Source organism: Elephas maximus, chromosome 9 (genome assembly GCF_024166365.1).
Source record: "Elephas maximus indicus isolate mEleMax1 chromosome 9, mEleMax1 primary haplotype, whole genome shotgun sequence".
NCBI classification, from domain to species: Eukaryota; Metazoa; Chordata; class Mammalia; order Proboscidea; family Elephantidae; genus Elephas; species Elephas maximus.
In genome coordinates, this window is record NC_064827.1 from 114,459,865 (window position 1) to 114,481,946 (window position 22,082).

General features: G+C 40.7%; 2 protein-coding genes across 2 annotated transcripts in view; both read left to right on the forward strand.

Annotated features, from left to right (window-relative positions):
- LOC126083166 (transforming protein RhoA-like) overlaps positions 1 to 22,082 on the forward strand; it is an 885,451-nt gene that overhangs the window by 447,808 nt on the left and 415,561 nt on the right. The gene's annotated exons all lie outside the window — the stretch shown is intronic.
- LOC126083090 (NUT family member 2G-like) overlaps positions 1 to 22,082 on the forward strand; it is a 49,788-nt gene that overhangs the window by 1,050 nt on the left and 26,656 nt on the right. The window lies entirely within an intron of this gene.

Genomic DNA, 22,082 nt, shown 5'->3' on the forward strand with positions numbered 1-22,082 from the left:
CACAGGCCTTCATCCACTGTGGTTAGCCAGTGCACAGGTATGGCTATCCAAGTCCAACAGGAGCTGAGGGCCAGGAGTCAAAGAAGGTATGTAGAGACTGGCTATGTTTAGAGATGGCCATTGTCTTTACATGTGGTACTTTCCGTTCAAGAGGTGGCAATGGCTATTTCTATCAGCAAAGCCTGCAGAAGCCTAGGGTTTCAGCTACACTTCACTACACACTAGGTAGTGAGCTCATCAAGTTTCAAAATTATTGTCTCACATGGATTATCAATAGTGGAATCCAATATCTAATCAGCCTAAAACACGGGTCTCAATAAGAGGACTTCTTGGAAAAGCAATAGCGCCAAGCTTCATCACAGGATAACTCTTTTGGACCTTCGACCTCTTATATCTTCTCCTCTCACAGTTCTTCTGGCTTCAGGTGTGCCTGCCCCACCAGGAACCATTTCAGTGTCTCCGAAATTCTGCCCTTACAACTTGTGGTTGGGTGGTGTCTTAGTTATCTCCATCAATCCACTGCCATCAAGTTGATTCCGACTTACAGCGACCCAATAGGACAGAGTAGAACTGCCTCTTAGAGTTTCGAGGAGTGCCTGGTAGATTCGAACTGTTGACCTTTTGTTTAGCAGCTGTAGCCCTTAATCACTACACCAACAGGATTTCCCTTAGTTATCTAGTGTTGGTATAACAGAAGTACCACAAGTGGATGGGTTGAACAAACAGAAATTTATTCTCTCACAGTCTAGGATGCTAGAAGTCCAAATTCAGAGTACCAGCTTCCAAGGAAGACTTTTTCTCACTGCAGATTCTAGGGGAAGGTCCTTGTCATCAATCCTCCCCTGGTCTAGGAGTTTCTCAGCACAAGAACCCCAGGTCCAAGGGACACACTGAGCTCCGGGAACTTTCTTCTTGGTAGCATGAAGTTCCACTCCTCCCTGCTGGCTTTTCTCTTTTATATCTCAAAAGAGACTGACTCAAGACACAATCTGATCCTGTAGATTGAGTCCTTCCTCTTTAAAATAACTGCCTCTAATTCTGCCTCATTAACATCAGAGAGGTTAGGATTTACAACACATAGGATAATCATATCAGATCACAAAATGGTGAACAACCACACAATACTGGGAATCATGGCCTTGCCAAGTTGATACACATTTTGGGAGGGACACAAGTCAATTCGTAACAGCTGGGAAGAGATGGAATGTGCTGCGACACTTACCTCCTCCTTTCCAACCCCTCCTACACTGTTCATTCTAACAAAGGGAGGTCCCAAGGAGCAGGCCCCAACCAGCATCAACATAGACCCCAGCACCCTTGGGAGCCCATGTGACCCAATGAGATTCCTCCCAAAGTCGTGAAAGAGCATGTTGAAATCATGGAAGGTCTGCTTGGACTGGCCCATTCAGCCACTGTGGAGCCAGAGGGAAAACATGAAGAAGAAGAAAATGAGCAACAACAGGAAGAGATTGGGATACACCCAGACCTAGGACTCCTGAGCTACACTGACAAGCTGTGTTCACAGGAAGCATTTATTACCAAGGTGGGCCAGAGTGGAGGTTTGAAGTCTGCAGTTTCCATAGTTTTATCATTCCAGCAAACAAATATCTGGCATTTGGCCCCAAGGTATTGTAACTAGCCTCGATTCCTTACAACCTGATCAATGTGTGTGTGTGTGTCTGTGTATGTGCAAGGTGGGGTGTGATTTTTTTTTTTATTAACTTTTATTAAGCTTCAAGTGAACGTTTACAAATCCAATCAGTCTGTCACATACAAGTTTACATACATCTCACTCCCTGCTCCCACTTGCTCTCCCCCTCTTGAGTCAGCCCTTTCAGTCTCTCCTTTCGTGACAATTTTGCCAGCTTCCCTCTCTCTCTATCCTCCCATCCCCCCTCCAGACAAGAGTTGCCAACACAATCTCAAGTGTCCCCCTGATATAATTAGCTCACTCTTCATCAGCGTCTCTCTCCCACCCGCTGACCAGTCCCGTTCATGTCTGAAGAGTTGTCTTCGGGGATGGTTCCTGTCCTGTGCCAACAGAAGGTCTGGGGACCATGGCCGCCGGGATTCCTCTAGTCTCAGTCAGACCATTAAGTTTGGTCTTTTTATGAGAATTTGGCGTCTGTATCCCACTGATCTCCTGCTCCCTCAGGGGTCCTCTGCTGTGCTCCCTGTCAGGGCAGTCATCGATTGTGGCCGGGCACCAACTAGTTCTTCTGGTCTCAGGATGATGTAGGTCTCTGGTTCATGTGGCCCCTTCTGTCTCTTGGGCTCTTAGTTGTCGTGTGGCCTTGGTGTTCTTCATTTTCCTTTGCTCCAGGTGGGTTGAGACCAATTGATGCATCTCAGATGGCCGCTTGTTAGCATTTAAGACCCCAGACGCCACATTTCAAAGTGGGATGCAGAATGATTTCATAATAGAATTATATTGCCAATTGACTTAGAAGACCCCTCAAACCATGTTCCCCAGACCCCCGCCGTTGCTCTGCTGACCTTTGAAGCATTCATTTTATTCCGGAAACTTCTTTGCTTTTGGTCCAGTCCAATTAAGCTGACCTTCCATGTATTGAGTGTTGTCTTTCCCTTCACCTAAAGCAGTTCTTATCTACTGATTAATCAATAAAAAACCCTCTCCCACCCTCCCTCCCTACCCCCCTCGTAACCACAAAAGTATGTGTTCTTCTCAGGTTTACTATTTCTCAAGATCTTGTAATAGTGGTCTTATACAATATATGTCCTTTTGCCTCTGACTAATTTCGCTCAGCATAATGCCTTCCAGGTTCCTCCATGTTATGAAATGTTTCAGAGATTCGTCACTGCTCTTTATCGATGCGTAGTATTCCATTGTGTGAATATACCACAATTTATTTACCCATTCATCTGTTGATGGACACCTTGGTTGCTTCCAGCTTTTTGCTACTGTAAACAGAGCAATAAACATGGGTGTGCATATATCTGTTTGTATGAAGGCTCTTGTATCTCTAGGGTATATTCCTAGGAGTGGGATTTCTGGGTTGTATGGTAGTTCTATTTCTAACTGTTTAAGATAATGCCAGATAGATTTCCAAAGTGGTTGTACCATTTTACATTCCCAGCAGCAGTGTATAAGAGTTCCAATCTCTCCCCAGCCTCTCCAACGTTTATTATTTTGTGTCTTTTGGATTAAAGCCAGCCTTGCTGGTGTGAGATGGAATCTCATCGTAGTTTTAATTTGTATTTCTCTAATGGCTAATGATCGAGAGCATTTTCTCATGTATCTGTTGGCTGCCTGAATATCTTCTTTAGTGAAATGTGTGTTCATATCCTTTGCCCACTTTTTGATTGGGTTGTTTGTCTTTTTGTGGTTCAGTTTTGACAGAATCATGTAGATTTTAGAGATCAGGCGCTGGTCGGACATGTCATAGCTGAAAATTCTTTCCCAGTCTGTAGGTGGTCTTTTTACTCTTTTGGTGAAGTCTTTAGATGAGCATAGGTGTTTGATTTTTAGGAGCTCCCAGTTATCGGGTTTCTCTTCATCATTTTTGGTAATGTTTTGTATTCTGTTTATGCCTTGTATTAGGGCTCCTAGGGTTGTCCCAATTTTTTCTTCCATGATCTTTATCGTTTTAGTCTTTATGTCTAGGTCTTTGATCCACTTGGAGTTAGTTTTTGTGCATGGTGTAAGGTATGGGTCCTGTTTCATTTTTCTGCAAATGGATATCCAGTTATGCCAGCACCATTTGTTGAAAAGACTATCTTTTCCCCAATTAATTGACACTGGTCCTTTGTCAAATATCAGCTGCTCATACGTGGATGGATCTATGTCTGGGTTCTCAATTCTGTTCCATTGGTCTATGTGCCTGTTGTTGTACCAGTACCAGGCTGTTTTGACTACTGTGGCTGTATAATACGTTCTGAAATCAGGTAAAGTGAGGCCTTCCACTTTCTTCTTCTTGTTCAGTAGTGCTTTGCTTATCCGGGGCTTCTTTCCCTTCCATATGAAATTGGTGATTTGTTTCTCTATCCCCTTAAAATATGACATTGGAATTTGGATCGGAACTGCTTTAAATGTATAGATGGCTTTTGGTAGAATAGACATTTTTACTATGTTAAGTCTTCCTATCCATGAGCAAGGTATGTTTTTCCACTTAAGTATGTCCTTTTGAATTTCTTGTAGTAGAGCTTTGTAGTTTTCTTTGTGTAGGTCTTTTACATCCTTGGTAAGATTTATTCCTAAGTATCTCATCTTCTTGGGGGCTACTGTGAATGGTATTGATTTGGTTATTTCCTCTTCGGTGTTCTTTTTGTTGATGTAGAGGAATCCAAGTGATTTTTGTATGTTTATTTTATAACCTGAGACTCTGCCAAACTCTTCTATTAGTTTCAGTAGTTTTCTGGAGGATTCCTTAGGGTTTTCTGTGTATATAATCATGTCATCTGCAAATAGTGATAACTTTACTTCTTCCTTGCCAATCCGGATACCTTTTATTTCTTTGTCTAGCCTAATTGCCCTGGCTAGGACTTCCAGCACGATGTTGAATAAGAGCGGTGATAAAGGGCATCCTTGTCTGGTTCCCGTTCTCAAGGGAAATGCTTTCAGGTTCTCTCCATTTAGAGTGATATTGGCTGTTGGCTTTGCATAGATGCCCTTTATTATGTTGAGGAATTTTCCTTCAATTCCTATTTTGGTAAGAGTTTTTATCATGAATGGGTGTTGGACTTTGTCAAATGCCTTTTCTGCATCAATTGATAAGATCATGTGGTTTTTGTCTTTTGTTTTATTTATGTGATGGATTACATTAATGGTTTTTCTGATATTAAACCAGCCTTGCATACCTGGTATAAATCCCACTTGATCAGGGTAAATTATTTTTTTGATGTGTTGTTGGATTCTATTGGCTAGAATTTTGTTGAGGATTTTTGCATCTATGTTCATGAGGGATATAGGTCTATAATTTTCTTTTTTTGTAATGTCTTTACCTGGTTTTGGTATCAGGGAGATGGTGGCTTCATAGAATGAGTTGGGTAGTATTCCGTCATTTTCTATGCTTTGGAATACCTTCAGAAGTAGTGGTTTTAACTCTTCTCTGAAAGTTTGGTAGAACTCTGCAGTGAAGGTGTCCGGGCCAGGGCTTTTTTTTGTTGGGAGTTTTTTGATTACCGTTTCAATCTCTTTTTTTGTTATGGGTCTATTTAGTTGTTCTACTTCTGAATGTGTTAGTTTAGATAGGTAGTATTTTTCCAGGAATTCATCCATTTCTTCTAGGTTTTCCCCAAATTTGTTAGAGTACAATTTTTCATATTAATCTAAAATGATTCTTTTAATTTCATTTGGTTCTGTTGTGATGTGGTCCTTCTCGTTTCTTATTCGGGTTATTTGTTTCCTTTCCTGTATTTCTTTAGTCAGTCTAGCCAATGGTTTATCAATTTTGTTAATTTTTTCAAAGAACCAGCTTTTGGCTTTGTTAATTCTTTCAATTGTTTTTCTGTTCTCTAATTCATTTAGTTCAGCTCTAATTTTTATTATTTGTTTTCTTCTGGTGCCTGATGGATTCTTTTGTTGCTCACTTTCTATTTGTTCAAGTTGTAGGGACAGTTCTCTGATTTTGGCTCATTCTTCTTTTTGTATGTGTGCATTTATCGATATAAATTGGCCCCTGAGCACTGCTTTTGCTGTGTCCCAGAGGTTTTGATAGGAAGTATTTTCATTCTCGTTGCTTTCTATGAATTTCCTTATTCCCTCCTTGATGTCTTCTATAACCCAGTCTTTTTTCAGGAGGGTATTGTTCATTTTCCAAGTATTTGATTCCTTTTCCCTAGTTTTTCTGTTATTGATCTGTAGTTTTATTGCCTTGTGGTCTGAGAAGATGCTTTGTAATATTTCGATGTTTTGGACTCTGCAAAGGTTTGTTTTATGACCTAATATGTGGTCTATTCTAGAGAATGTTCCATGTGCGCTAGAAAAAAAAGTATATTTTGCAGCAGTTGGGTGGAGAGTTCTGTATAAGTCAATGAGGTCAAGTTGGTTGATTGTTGTAATTAGATCTTCCGTGTCTCTATTGAGCTTCTTACTGGATGTCCTGTCCTTCTCTGAAAGTGGTGTGTTGAAGTCGCCTGCTATAATTGTGGAGGTATCTATCTCACTTTTCAATTCTGTTAAAATTTGATTTATGTATCTTGCAGCCCTGTCATTGGGTGCATAAATATTTAATATGGTTATGTCTTCCTGATCAATTATCCCTTTTATCATTATATAGCATTATATAGTGTCCTTCTTTATCCTTTGTGGTGGATTTAAGTCTAAAGTCTATTTTGTCAGAAATTAATATTGCTACTCCTCTTCTTTTTTGCTTATTGTTTGCTTGATATATTTTTTTCCATCCTTTGAGTTTTAGTTTGTTTGTGTCTCTAAGTCTGAGGTGTGTCTCTTGTAGGCAGCATATAGATGGATCGTGTTTCTTTATCCAGTCTGTGACTCTCTGTCTCTTTATTGGTGCATTTAGTCCTTTTACATTCAGCGTAATTATAGATAAATAAGTTTTTAGTGCTGTCATTTTGATGCCTTTTTATGTGTGTTGTTGACAATTTCATTTTTCCACATACTTTTTTGTGCTGAGGCGTTTTTCTTAGTAAATTGTGAGATCCTCATTTTCATAGTGTTTGACTTTATGTTAGTTGAGTCGTTACGTTTTTCTTGGCTTTTATCTTGATTTATAGAGTTGTTATACCTTTTTGTGGTTACCTTATTATTTACCCCTATTTTTCTAAGTAAAAACCTAACTTGTATTGTTCTGTATCGCCTTCTATCACTCTCCATATGGCAGTTCAATGCCTCCTGTATTTAGTCCCTCTTTTTGATTATTGTGATCTTTTACCTACTGACTTCCATGATTCCCTGTTATGTGTATTTTTTTTAATTAATCTTAATTTGTTTGTTTTTGTGATTTCCCTATTTGAGTTGATATCAGGACGTTCTGTTTTGTGACCTTGTGTTGTGCTGATATCTGATATTATTGGTTTTCTGACCAAACAATATCCTTTAGTATTTCTTGTAGCTTTGGTTTGGTTTTTGCAAATTCTCTAAACTTGTGTTTATGTGTAAATATCTTAATTTCGCCTTCATATTTCAGAGAGAGTTTTGCTGGATATATGATCCTTGGCTGGCAGTTTTTCTCCTTCAGTGTTCTGTGTATGTCGTCCCATTCCCTTCTTGCCTGCATGGTTTCTGCTGATAGTCTGAACTTATTCTTATAGATTCTCCCTTGAAGGAAACCTTTCTTTTCTCCCTGGCTGCTTTTAAAATTTTCTGTTTATCTTTGGTTTTGGTGAGTTTGATGATAATATGTCTTGGTGTTTTTCTTTTTGGATCAATCTTAAATGGGGTTTGATGAGCATCTTGGATAGATATCCTTTTGTCTTTCATGATGTCAGGGAAGTTTTGTGTCAGGAGTTCTTCAACTATTTTCTCTGTGTTTTCTGTCCCACCTCCTTGTTCTGGGACTCCAATCACTCGCAAGTTATCCTTCTTGATAGAGTCCCACATGATTCTTAGGGTTTCTTCATTTTTTTTAATTCTTTTATGTGATTTTTTTTCAGCTATGTTGGTGTTGATTCCCTGGTCCTCCAGATGTCCCAGTCTGCATTCTAATTGCTTGAGTCTGCTCCTCTGACTTCCTATTGCATTGTCTAATTCTGTGATTTTATTGTTAATCTTTTGGATTTCTACATGCTGTCTCTCTATGGATTCTTGCAACTTATTAATTTTTCCACTATGTTCTTGAATAATCTTTTTGAGTTCTTCAACAGTTTTATTGGTGTGTTCCTTGGCTTTTTCTGCAGTTATCCTAATTTAATTTGTGATATCTTTAAAAAAAAAATCTGTAAATTAGTTTTTTATATTCTGTGTCTGATAATTCCAGGAGTGTATCTTCATTAGGGAAAGATTTTGATTCTTTTGTTTGGAGGGTTGGAGAAGCTGTCATGGGCTGCTTCCTTATGTGGTTTGATATGGATTGTTGTCTCCGAGCCATCACTGGGAAACTAGTTTTTCCAGAAAATCCGCTAAAAAAAAAATGCAGTCAGATCCCTATCAGAGTTCTCCCTCTGGCTCAGGCTATTCGGATATTAATGAAGCCGCCTGCGTCCAGTCCAAATCCCGGCGGGACGGTTCCCCGGCTGGGATGCTGCTCTCCCCGTTCCAAGACCAGTCACTGCCTCCCGGGGACTTCTCCTACCGGCTGCGTCCCATGCCGCCCGCAGAACCGGCTGGTCCCCCTTCCGGGGTTAGTTCAGGGGGGTGGAGCAGCTCTCTCTGCTTGTGCCGTACTTGACTGGTGCGCTGGCTCCAGGCTCTGAAAACAATCGCTGCTTCCCCGTATTAGTTCGTTCTCCGTCTCTAAATCTGTGTTTGTTGTTCAGGGTTCATAGATTGTTATGTATGTGTTCGATTCACTTGTTTTTCCGTGTCTTTGTTGTAAGAGGGATCCGAGGTAGCGTCTGCCTAGTCCGCCATCTTGGCTCCGCCTCCCAGGGTGTGATGTTTTAATGCAACACTGGATACAAACTCTAGAGGTGGATTATAGTCCGTCTTCTAGATCCTCCAAATCACTGATTACTCCTTGTAAAGTATGTTCACACACCACCTCCTTCCATTATCAGATGGAAGCAATTATTCACCCTCAGTTCCTAAATTTTAGCATCGCCAGAATCACAGGTGGATCCCTAGTCCTTAATTCAGGAGCTGGAGAAAGAGGAAGGACTCATTCTTGCTCAGTTAAACCAGAGGAAGAAGGGAGACTCATCATATGAAACCCACAGGATTTCATCTAATCCTACAGTGCCTTGGCTGCCATGGCTTCTGGGCAAGGACAGCTCCTAATGTGGGAGCAGGTGCAGAACAAGGAAGTAGGATACAGTGGAGAGGCAGAGAGGAGGCATCGTATGGAATCAAAGACTGGGAATACTGCACAAGAGAATGGGCAGCTAGAGCCACAGTACTGGTAATTGAACCAGAGTCATGTGACTGACTTCCCTTTTTCCTTCCAATACCATGGTCTCCACCACCTGCCCAGCCACATGTTCTCACAACCTGTACAGAGCAATTAACTGTCCATTTTCCTTCCTTACAGCTGGTAGAGAAGCAACTGCTAGAGTTGAAAGGGGGGGAAGGTGTGGAGGCAACCCCAACTTATGGTTTTCCCCCTATGGATTCACTTTTTTTCCAGAGCCTGAGGCCAGTGAAGATGCAGGGAGCACAGGTAACCACAGCCTCCACCTGGGAATCAGCGAGGAATTGGCACAAAAAAGTTGAATGCAGATGACCTGCCAAAAGATGGCAGAGGAGACAGTAACCAGTCTAAGTCAAAAGAGCTTGCTCTCTTTACATGGAGTCAAAAGTCACAGAAACTTGTCCAAACATTCAACCTCTTCTCACCAGGGTGCTAGTTGCTCTTCACCTAGATTGGGGGCCAGAGAAGCCTTAATGTTCACAGAAACCTCTCCTATTAGTGAAACACCTAGGAAAGGTCCAGGGAAGAGGAGGAGGAAGAGGAGGAACTCCCCAGCCTTGCCTTCCTTTTGGCATCTGAACAAAGTCTACCGCCCTGGGGACTTTCTAAGAGTCCTTTGCCTGCCTCTGGCATTCTACGCCATGAAGTTCAGGGCTCCTGGAGAGCATCTCAGTGCCTATCTCCTGAGACAGTGAGTCAGCCATCCTGGACACAGCCAAGTCTAAGATCCCATCTCAAGTTAGAGCCCCATCACTTGCTGCCAAGAGGCCCTCCTCAGGGGCTGACCTTGGAGTCTCTGGGAGGCAATCCTTCCCTGTGGGTGAGGTCTAACCCTCAATGCCTCTAAAAAGAGTGACCCTTCCACACATTGGAAAAGCAAAAAGCATCATCTTAGCCAGTGGCAATCTCTCCTCTTCCATGTGTCAGACCCTTAAATTGGGAACCCCAAAATAGATGTTGATTTTCAGCTCCCCCACTCTTCGGCTAATGCGCCTCCCCTATCACAATGGTGTTTCTGGGCTATTGTATAGATACAGTGAGCGCAGAGAGGGAGGCCCAAAACTGGGCAGGGTGCACATGTACTTCCATGGTTGGAAATGAAGAACAGTGGCTTTACTTTACAGAAGAGTCCTCTGTAAAATGGGATTAAAGATAGTTATGTTGGAAAAAACTCTCATTGCTTCTATTCTGGTTCCCCTCTGCTGTTGGATGGATTGTGGTGCTGTGAAAAGGAAAAGATACAGGTGTTCCCCATTTTCTACATCCATATGTGACTGACCTAGTTTTTTCCTCCAGCTTTAAGTCATGTTCTCAGAATGCTTTTGGGGACAGTCTGGCTTTGGCCTCTCACAGGTCACTATTAAATCTCCAGTGATCATTTTCGTCATCCATTTTTCACAAACCCTGGCTGGGTTTTGGGGAGCTTTCTGTGAGTATCCTATCATCTCTCTCTCTCTTTTTTTTTCATTAGCGCCAGAAATATATATAATTAGAAATCATGTTGTAGAAGTTTTAATGATATGAGGAAATGTTTACAGTGTATTTCAAAAAACTATGGGGTTAACCTGTGCTTGTCAACCCTTACTATGCGGGGGGATCTTGTTGAAATGCAGATTTTGATTCTGTAAATGTGAAGTGGAGCCTAACTTGAGATTCTACATTTCTTTTTTTTTTAATTTCTCATGCAAAAATTTATACACATATTGTTTTGTGACATTAGTTGCAATCCCCACAATATGACAGCACACTGCCCCTTTCCACCACCGGTTCCCTGTGTCCATTCAACCAGTTCCTGTCCCTTCCTGCCTTCTCATTCTGCGTCTGGGCAGAAGCCATCCATTTGGTTTCATGGATGTGACTAAACTAAGAAGCACATCCCTCACATATATTATTTTTTTATTTTATAGTCCTGTCCAATCTTTACCTGAAGAGTGGGCTTTGTAGTTCTTCTGGTCTCAGGCTGGTGGAGTCTGGTTCATGTGGTCCTTTAGTCTCTTGGGCTAACACTTTCCTATGTCTTTGGTTTTTGTTCATTCCCCTTCATTCCAAGTGGGTTGGGACTAATTGATACATACTAGATGGCCGCTTGCAAGCTTTTAAGACCCCAGATGCCACTCGAAAGAATAATTTTCTTAATAAACTTTGTTATGCCAATTGATCTAGATGTCCCCTGAAACTATGGTCCCCAGGCCCCAGCCCCAGCTACTCTTTCCTTCAAAGTGTTTAGAGGTGTCCAGGAAAGTCCTTAGCTTTTGCTTTGGTCCAGTTGTGCTGACTTCCCCAGTATTGTGTGCTGTCCTTGCCTTCACCGAATTTGATCCTTGTCTAGTATCTAGTTAGTGAAATTGCCTCCTTCTCCCTCCCCACCCTCATAACCATCAAAAAAACGCTTTCTTTCTGTGTATAAATCTTTTCTTGAGTTCTTAAAATAATGGTCTCATCTAATATTTGTCCTTTTGTGACTGACTAGTTTTACTCAGCACAATGCCCTCCAGACCTGTCCATGTCGTGAGATGTTTCAAGAATTCAACATTGTTCTTTTGTGGCCTAGTATTCCATTGTGTGTTATGTACCATAATTTTTTTGTCCATTTGTCTGCTGATGGGTACTAGGTTGTTTCTATCTTTTTTGCTATTGTGAATAATGCTGCAATGAACATGCGTGTGCATATGTCCATTCGTGTGATGGCTCTTCTCTAGGATTCCTAGGACTGGAATTGCTGGATTGTATGGTATTTCTACTCCTAGCTTTTTAAGGAAGCATCAAATCGTTTTCCAAAGTGTTTGTAACATTTTACATTCCCACCAGCATTGCGTAAGTTTTCCAATCTCTCCACAACCTCTCCAATATTCATTATTTTCTATTTTTTTGATTAGCGCCATCCCTGTTAGGGTGAGATGGTATTTCATTGTAGTTTTGATTTGCATCTCATTAATGGCTAATGATCGTGTACATTTCCTCATGTGTCTGTTTGCTGCCTGAATGTCTTCTTTGGTGAAGTGTCTATTTATATCCTTTGACCATTTTTTAAAGGGATTATTTGTTTTTTGTTGTTGAGGTGTTGTAGTGTCTTATAGATTTTAAAGATTAGACCATTACCGGATATGTCATAGCCAAAATTTTTTTCCCAGTCTGTAGGTTCTCTTTTTACTGTTTTGGTGAAGTCCTTAGATGAACATAAGTGTTTGTTTTTTGGAGCTCCCAGTTATTTAGTTTCTGTTCTGGTATTTGTGCATTGTTAGTTATGCTTTGTGTACTATTTATGCGATGTGTTAGGGCTCCTAGCATTATCCCTATTTTTTCTTCTGCAGTCTTTATCGTTTTAGATTTTATATTTAGGTCTTTGATCCATTTTGACTTAGCTTTTGTGTATGGTGTTAAGTATGAGTCCTGTCTCATTTTTTTTGCAGATGGATATCCAGTTATGCCAGCACCATTTGTTAAAGAAACTATCCTTCCTCCACTAAACACGCTTTGGGCCTTTGTCAAATATCAACCGCTCCCAGGTGGATGGATTGACGTCTGGTTTCTCAATTCTGTTCCATCGGTCTATGTATCTGTTGTTGTACCAGTTTGACTACCATGGTGGTATAATAGTTTCTAAAATCTGCTTAACTCCTCAAATCCAGGTGTCTGTGGCCTGACCTCTCCACCCCATTCCTTTCAGTAGTTCTGGTTCTTGGAAACTCCCTGGAACTCATCAATGCTCCCTGACAGCCCAATGCTTTCTTCTCCACATTCCAAGTTCTGATTTTATCCAAATGCCTGTCAGTTTTCAGCAGAAGGTTCCTGTCCGACACCATACAGGCACCTTATAGAGTGTCTTCCTTAGCATAACCCCCAATCTGGGTCTATCCCTCGTGTCTAGGGGAGTGTACACATCAAACATCGAAAGGCAATGCGGTGAGTGAAGGACAGAGCCCTGGCTCCTCCATTCACTGGTGTTTGACTTTAGGAAAGTCCCACAACTCCTCTTTCGGGGTCTTCATTGGGAAAATAGCCATAACACTGTCCACCTCTCAGGGTGTTTGGCATATTAAATGAGTCATGCTTGAAAGGAATTTGCTCCCAATCCTACCAAGCACTGGGCCCTCTGTCAACGAAGGGAATAATCACATCTACAGTTTGGAAGTTCAGGTGTTAACTCTCATATCTTCATCACCTGCCTGTTATCTGCCATCGGCACCTGTGTTTGGTCGACCACTTCCCAGAAATAGAAAGAACCTGGTGCTGTCCCATGTGAATAATGTGTGGAATCCTAAAATGTACCCATCAGCCTGCACAGTGGGATCTGACTGAAGGTCAAGCCACTCACATTCTTCCTCATAGGCACCTAGCAACCACATGTCTGTGACACCAAAAGTGCTAAGCTGCTTTGGGTTTGATGTGTTCTGTCACAAATATGTGCTCTCCAAGGAGGAACTTCCTCTTGGTCAGTTTTCTGAGCTCTTTTCTGGGAAAGCAACAAGATTTGGATTTACGATTTGAAGAGTTGAGTGTTCCCCAAAGATGGCTGCAACAGAGGAAGTTTTTGTAGCTGGAGACTTCTTTTCCCTGAAATGATTTTGATAGGGGTTTGCAATCTCTGTCTTTCCCTCTCTAACACACACACATAGGCATACACACATACTTCAGTGAATGCTCATGTTGTCTCCCTGAAGTTCATACTTAAATCCAAAGAGCTTTGTTTTCAGGGCTCAGTGGGCAATGGTTTACCTTCACCTCTTTGAAGAACTATTTTTCTTTTTTGGCTTTCAATATCCTTTGCCTTGCCATCTCTGACAGCAGTTGACATAGCAACAAACCAGAGGAGGATGCTATTCAGTGAGCTGTAAATTTACTTGCAGAGGATTTGTGTCCATCACAGGAAAGCAGAAGTGTAGGTCCAATGTAGGGAAAAAAAAAATGTTTCAAAATTTCTCTGGTGCCAACACACCTCAGACATAGAACAATTAATTATGCAACAACATTTAATATATGAATTTTAAAGTGTTCAAAACACCAAAAGAAAATATATGAAAATTGACAGTGTAATGCGTGAGAACTCATTACTCTAGAAATCATGGAATTTCAGATACTTAATCTGTGCTCTATGCTGTTCCAGGTGGTTTACCTCCCCTAGTAACTCACATAATCTTCCTGCTCACCTGGTGAGGAAGGTTTGATGTTAGATTGACATTAGGAAAACAAGAAGATGGCACCAAAAGTCCTGACTGGGAGTATTAAATATGGGATATGATAGTTGACTACTTTATAATCCTAGGGAGCACAAAATAAAAGGGAATGGGTTGAACTAATGTTTGAGAGGAGGTCTTTAGCTCATGTGTACGTGAGATATGACATTAGGTGGGGAAGATATGATATCTCTTTGCCATGTTGCTGTGCAGGAAAGACCCTTGTCCAGCTGGATTGATAAGGTCCACCCTGCTGTGGCAAGGGGAATATCTCAGAAGCCTTAGGGGTCTTCCAAGGAGCATCACGTAAGCGCTATCCTCTTTCCTTCCCAACCAATGGCTGAAATTCTTGGATTTCACAATTGTAGATTTAGGTTTATATTTACATGGGAAATAGTTTCTCATAAAGATAATACCACCTTATACAATAAGAAAGCTCAAGAGGTACAAAGATGGGTTGAGATGTATGCCAGGCTTGGGGGCTGTTCTAAGGGTCTTTGCCTTGGCCATCAATAGACCTCTGCTGTCTCTTGTTCACAATTTGTGTTGATGCCATGTTATGTGGGCACTGGGAAAAGAGAAGTGGTCACTTTTCTGGTACCAAGAAAGAATGTAGGGTGTGAGTCAATGGGGCTTGGTTCCAAAATGGGTCAGAGTTGGTGGCAATGACTAAGCAGGCCTTCAGGATGGCCCAGCAGGACACATCATGGACCCTAGGCTGATGGTCCAGTTCCTTTTCCGTGGTTGGTGTGGCCTTGCACCAACTTTCTCTGAATTCCTCTTCACCTATTAACACTCCTTCATTGCTTGCAGAAAGCCTTCCCTTTCACACACCTGAAAGCGAACGTTGTCCTCAGAGAGTGCAAGTGAACAATGTGCTGGGAGGAAGAAAGAAAAGTGGCCTTAGAAAGGTTAGATTTAGGGTCAGCCAGAGCTGAGCTTTAATCTCAGCTCCGTCACTTGTTGGCTGTAGGACCTACATTATCTGAGCCTCAGCTTTCTTATCAGTAAAATATGCATAATCACACTTCACTTGGATAGCTCTTGCAAGACGAGAGATAGTGTATGGAATATGGCCTAAATGAATACGGCCTAAATGAAGGTTTATGCTATTTCTACTAAATGAAGGTTTATGCTATTTCTTCTGTGAGAGTGTTCAACAGGAGAAGGCTGGTCTGGTGGAGGTTCTGTAAGGATGTTGCACTAGGCTCAGACCTGGATGAGTAGAGAGTCAAGAAGTATCTTGGGTTATTTATTTCTGTTCCTGAGACTGTGCCTGGCTTCATTTTCTCTTTGCCTTGTCACAGCCCCCTCACCATGCACTGCATGTCACTGTTTAGTGTTCTTAACCCCTGGAGACCGTGCTTTTCGAAAGGCAGGATGAGTGTCCTTGTCTTCCCTTGGACTAGGACATTAACATAAAATAATAGTAATATTCATATCCACTGTCATTTGCTGAATATGTTTCATGTGAGAGTTGGCTCAGTGCTTGTCACAGATATAGTTCAAAGTCAGAGCTATCTAATGACTTAGAAGTCATTCCCATTTTACACATGGGCACAATTATTGCAAGTTCACACAGTCAGTAAGAGGAAGCCAGGATGGTTCCAAAACGAAAACGAGATCAGTTGCCAGTGTCAGTTCCAACTCATGGTGATACTGTTTCACAGTAGGGCTGTGCTGCATAGGGTATTTGGTGAATTTCTAAAGGACATCACCAGGTGTTTGTTTTCAGGAACTACTAGGTGAACTAAAAACACCAACTTTTCACTTAGCAGCCAGTTCATTAAAGCTTTGTACAACCCAGGGACTCCACACGGTTTTAAATCCTACAATCTTCCACTGTTACAAATCAGGCACAGATACGGTTAACAACAACAAAAAAAAGAACTATTTCCTCTACAACTTAGTTTCCCTGAAGTATAATTTCCATGCAATGAAACTCACCCACTTCAATTTATACTTTAGTGACTTTAGTGAGCTTCGTTAATTTTAAATATTGTGGTGTTACCACCACCTGAATCAACACCTAGACCATAGACTCAGATTCTCCATCACCCGTGGTTGTCTTTCAGGTACTTAGTCAGGAACAGTTCAGACTCTGCTGATTTTGGTAGTCACCATTCAGAGGCCACAGGGTAAAGCTGGTGAGAAGCCCCTGAGGACTTCTTTTATTTGTGAACAAGAAGGGGACCAGCATCTGTCTCTGTGGTGAGACCTCTTTACCCACGATCTCATTAAATGTGTGTGTGTGTGGAGTGCTCATTATAAAAAGAAATCTACATACTATCGATGAGCATTGTGATGCTGGGAAAAGTGGCTTCATCCAAAGGACACACCTGCCCTGCCCGACTCCCAAAACTGTGATGCTCTGGACTGTGCTTCCTTGACTTTCCTCGTGCCCTTAATGGCAGCCAGGGCACAGCCTAGTCTGCTTCGCTTTTCCTCATCACAAGGGGAGTTGATTTCTCAGGGTAAATTCTCTCTCCATCCCATGACATACACCTGAAAAAAAAAACCGGCCCTAGATCTCCCAGCTCTGTTCATCATCAGCCCTTCTAGCAATTTCCTTCATGCAGTCTTGGTGTGGGATTTTCATTCCTGGGTCAAGGTGCTGAGACTGTCCTATTCCTCCGTCCTAAATCTCAGGATCTATGTCTTACCACTTACAAATTAAATAAAGCAGACAAAATCAAACACACAAGAACACAAGAAAATCACCCACGTATGTATAATTTATATATTACAATCACAAAGGGCTCTGAATATACAAAATGATCTTGGAAAAGAAGAACAAAGTATGTGACTCACACTTCAAGATTTAAAATAGCACTACAAACATACAGTAAACAGACCAGCCTGGTACTAGCATAAGGATAGACATAGATACAAAGGTATAGAATTGAGGATCCAGAAATAAATTCATATATCTTTGTCCAATTTGTTTCAACAATGATGCCAAATCCATTCAATACAGGAAAGAATAGTCTCTTCAACAAGGGATGCTGGGGCTTCTGGATCTCTACATGAAAAAGCATGAAGCTGGACACAAACTTCATACCACACACAAAAATTAAATGGATTGATGACCTAAACAGGAGAGCTAAAACCATAAAACCCTTAGAAGTAAACATTAGGTTTACGTTTCAGGATTTTCCCCCCACAACTTCATAGATATGACACAAGAAAAAAAAAAGAAACAGATAAATATCTCTTGGTGAAAATTTAAACCTTTTCTGCATCAATGAGCACTATGAAGAAAGTGAAGACATACTTGGAATCTCTACAGTGCTTAAGGGTTTCATATCCAGAAATATAAAGAGTGCCTGGAACTAAACATAAAAATACAAATGACCCAATTTAAAAAATGGACAAAAGACATAAATAGACATTATTCCAAAGAAAATATACAAATGGCCAGCAAGCAAGTGAAAAGATGCTCAATATCATCAGTCATTAGGGAAATGCAAATCAAAATCATGATGAGATATCACTCCACACCACACCAATGGCTGTTACCAGAGAAAAACAATAAAACAAAACAAATAAGGACCTGGTGAGGATGTGGAGAAATTCGGACCCTTATCCATTGGTGCTGGGAATATGAAATGCTACGACCACAGTAGAAAACAATTTCGTGGTTCCTCAAATAATTTAGCGTAGAATTACCATATGACTCCGTAATTTCTCTGCTAGGCACAAACACTAAAGAATTGAAAGTAAGGAAACAGATAATTAGGCACTGACATTCACTGCAGCATTAGTCACTGAATCTAAAATGTGGAAACAACCCAAGTGTCCATCAAAAGATGAATGGAGAGCGGGACCGAGATGGTGGAGAAGTCGGACGCTTCCAGTGAACCCTCTTACAACAAAAACCCAAAAAACAAGTGAAACAATTACATTTATGACAAGCTAGAAGCCCTGAACATCAAAGGCAAAGTTAGAAAATGGACTGAGCATCAAGGGAGGTAGAGACAGTTCAGAAGTGGAGAGGAGTTACTGGACTTAAATTGCTGGGAACCCTCAGGCTGCAGCGGGCTGGTGGTAGTGTTCAGCTGCAATTTCCTCAGGGAGAAACAGCCAGCCACACAGCTTACTCACACCTCCGGAAACAGAGAAGAACAGTGCTTTCGGCAAAAGCTAAGTGCTTGCATATATTTTACTGTGCCCCCAGCCCCCAAGCCGGCTTCAGTGGCTGTTGATTTCCCTGGGCCTGAGATAGGCCCTGCTGCGTGCTCTGAGCCATTCTCCTGGCCTTGGTGAAGGAATAAATTCACGACTGGGGAAAAGACAATCTGCTAGCTCCACTAACCTAGGGAGCTGAGTACAGAAGTGGCTCCTGTCCAAACATAAATGGTCCGCAGACTGAATACATTTTCCACCCTGCATGGACCTGTGTGGGCCTATTCCAGGAGAATAGGCCCTTGTTGACAGACCACCACTGTTTCAGCTGTGCGGTGGAGAGGTGGGTTTTTGATGTTTGACACTGTTTTGCCTATTAAACAGGGTCCTCACCCACATCAGGGGCCTAAGGACTGTTGGCTCCAATCAGGTCACCCAGCCATCCACCACAGAGGTGCAAGGATAACTGGTACCTGTCAGTCCTTACAACCAAAAGAAGTGGGTGCCCAAGGTCCATCTGCAGAACCCACCCACCTACCTGCTATAGGGAACAGGGACATATTTTCCTCACAGACACTTAGGAGATAGTTGTCAGCCCCCCACCTTGTTCAGAGCATGGCCCCCTGCTGCAACCAGACACTGGTACCTACACCAATCAGCCCGGCGCCTCTAAGACTGTAGGACAGAGCCTGTACCACACACATGATGACCAACTACCTGGACACCTGAGCTGAATCCATACAAGAAAAGTGAATGGACTCCTAGGTCATACACCTGGTAACAGCTCTAGCAATCTGGTGACAGGACATTAGAGCTTCAAAGGTAAAATAATCAAGACAGCTCAATCAAGCAACCTACTTGGACATAGCAAAACAAAATAAAGCAAGAAGCTAGGATATACTAAGCAAACATTAATGAAAAAAATATAATAACTTATAGATGGCTCGGAGACAACAGTCAATATCAAATCACCTTAAAAAGCAGACCATGATCACTTCAACAAGCTCTGAACAAAAAGAATCAAGGGATCTTCCTGCCTTTCTGGAATTACCAGATGCAGAATACAAAAGATTAATATACAGAACTCTTCAAGACTTCAGGAACAAGATCAGGAAGGAGATCCGGCAACACACAGAACAAGCCAAGGAACATACAGATAAAGCAGTTGAAGAAATTAAAAAGGTTATTCAAGAACACAATGAAAAATTCAATAAGCTGCAAGAATCCATAGAGAGACAACAATCAAAAATTCAGAAGATTAACAATAAAATTACAGAATTAGACAACTCAATAGAAAATTAGAGGAGCGGAATTGAGCAAGTGGAAGGCAGAATTGGTGAGATTGCAGATAAAGCACTTGACACCAATATATTTGAAGAAAAATCAGATAAAAGAATTTCAAAAATGAAGAAACCCTAAGAATCATGTGGAACTCTATCAAGAGAAATAACGTTATTGGAGTACAAGAACAGGAGGGGATAACAGAAAATACAGAGAGAATTGTTGATGATACGTTAGCAGAAAACTTCCCTGATATCGTGAAAGATGAGAAGATACCTATCCAAGGTGCTATTGAACTCCACATAAGGTAGATCTTAAAAGAAAGTCACCAAGACATATTAAAATCAAACTTTCCAAAATCAAAGATAAAGAGAGAATTTTAAGAGTAGCTAGGGATAAACGAAAAGTCACCTACAAAAGAGAGTCAATAAGAATAAGCTCGAACTACTCAGCAGGAACCATGCAGGCAAGAAGGCAGTGGGATGACTTATATAAAGCACTGACGGAAAAAAACATTTCCAGCCAAGAATCGTATATCCAACAAAACTGTCTCTCAAATATAAAGGAAAAATTAGGACATTTCCCAATAAAATTTAGGGAACTCATAAAACCAAACCAAAACTACAAAACATACTAAAGGGAGTTCTCTGGTTAGTAGATCAATAATATCAGATATCAATCCAAGACTCGAACACTGGGCAGAGAAATCAAATGTCAACCCAGATAGGGAAATCATAAAAATAAATCAAGATAAAAAAACCTCAAAACAGGGAAACAGTGATGTCATAATGTACAGTAAAAAAAAAAAAAATTGTAAAAGAAGACATTAAATCAATAAAGATGGACTGAGAAATGTAGTCATAGATCCTTCATATGGAGAGGAAGACAAGTCAATATAACAAAACAAAAGGTTTAAACTTAGAAAAATGGGAGTAAATATTAAGGTAACCACAAAGGAGACTAAGAATCCTACTCATCAAAATAAAATACGAGAAAAAAATAGAGACTCAGCAGAAACAAAATCAACTACAACGAATAAGAGGAAAGGACAATATATAAACATACTCAGCACAAAAAATTAAGTGGGAAAAAGAAACTGTCAACAACACACACAAAAAAGACATCAAAATGACAGCACTGAACTCACACCTATCCTTCATTATGCTGACTATAAATGGACTAAATGCACCAAGAAAGAGACACAGAGTGGCAGAATGCATGAAAAACACGATCCGTCTATATGCTGCCTACAAGAGACACACCTGAGACTTAGAGACACAAACAAACTAAAACTCAAAGGATGGAAAAAAATAAATCAAGCAAAGAACAATCAAAAAAGGCAGGAGTGGCAATATTAATTTCTGACTAAAGAGACTTTAAAGTTAAATCCACCACAAAGGATAAGGAAGGACACTATGTAATGATTAAAGGGACAATATACCAGGAGGATAAAAAAACATTAAATATTTATGCACTCAATGACAGGGCTGCATGATACATAAAACAAATGCTAACAACATTGATAAGTGAGACAGACAGTGCCACAATAATAGTAGAACAGAACATCCAGAAAGAAGCTCAATAAAGACACATAAGATCTAAATGCCACAATCAACCAACTCGATCTTATAGACATATACAGAACACCCCACCCAACAGCAGCCAAGTATACTTTCTTGTCAAGTGCACATAGAACATTCTCTAGAATAGACCACATATTAGGTCATAAAGCAAGCCTTAGCTGAAGCCAAAACATCGAAATATTACAAAGCATCTTCTCTGACCATAAGGTCATAAAAGTAGAAATCAATAACAATAAATCAGGGAAAAGAAATCCAACACTTGGAAACTAAGCAATACCAGCTAAAAAATGACTGGGTTAAAGAAGACATCAAGGTTAGAATAAAGAAATTCATAAAATCCAACGAGAATGAAAACACTTCCTATCAGAACCCTTGGGACACAGTGAAAGCAGTGCTCAGACTTCGATTTATGTCAATAAATGCACACCTACAAAAAGAAGAAAGGGCCAAAATCAAAGAATTATCCCTACAACTTGAACAAACAGTAAGAGAGCAACAAAGGAAAACCTCAGGCACCAGAAGAAAGCAAAAATAAAAATCAGAGCAGAATTAAATGAAATAGAAAACAGAAAAACAACTGAAAGAGTTAATGAGACCAAAAGCTGCTTCTCTGAAAAAATTAACAAAATTGATAAACCAATGGCCAAACTAATAAAAGAAAAACAGGAAATGAAGCAAATAACCTGAATAAGAAATGAGATGAGCGATATCACAAGAGACCCAACTGAAATTAAAAGAATCATATCAGGTTATTATGAAAAATTGTACTCTAACAAATTTGAAAACCTAGAAGAAATGGATGAATTTCTAAAAACACACTACCCACCTGAACTAAAACAAACAGAGATAAACCAAAAAAACCAAACCCACTGCTCTCGAGTCGATTCTGACACATAGCGACCGTATAGGACAGAGTAGAACTGCCCCAT